Here is a 291-nt window from a genome sequence, read left to right on the forward strand (position 1 = left end):
CACCCATAGTTTTTTTTATTTTATTATTCAACTAAAGGCTTGCAAATTGTGAAAATAGTCTTGCAAATTGTTGCTAATTGACTGCTAAATGTCGAGTTGAAAAAAATGTCAAAATTTTTAATGGGTGGGGCTGGGGACATGTACGTGGGCCAAGAAGAAGAACGGCTACAGAACAAAGCTGTGCGTCACACGAAACTCACGCAGTTCTTCGCGCTCAACGCGACCAACGCGGAGGCTCAACAATACTTGTACCACGACATACCGATGCATTACACCGGGCAGGTTCCACGG

The sequence above is a fragment of the Acyrthosiphon pisum genome, chromosome X (assembly GCF_005508785.2).
Source record: "Acyrthosiphon pisum isolate AL4f chromosome X, pea_aphid_22Mar2018_4r6ur, whole genome shotgun sequence".
Taxonomy (NCBI): Eukaryota; Metazoa; Arthropoda; class Insecta; order Hemiptera; family Aphididae; genus Acyrthosiphon; species Acyrthosiphon pisum.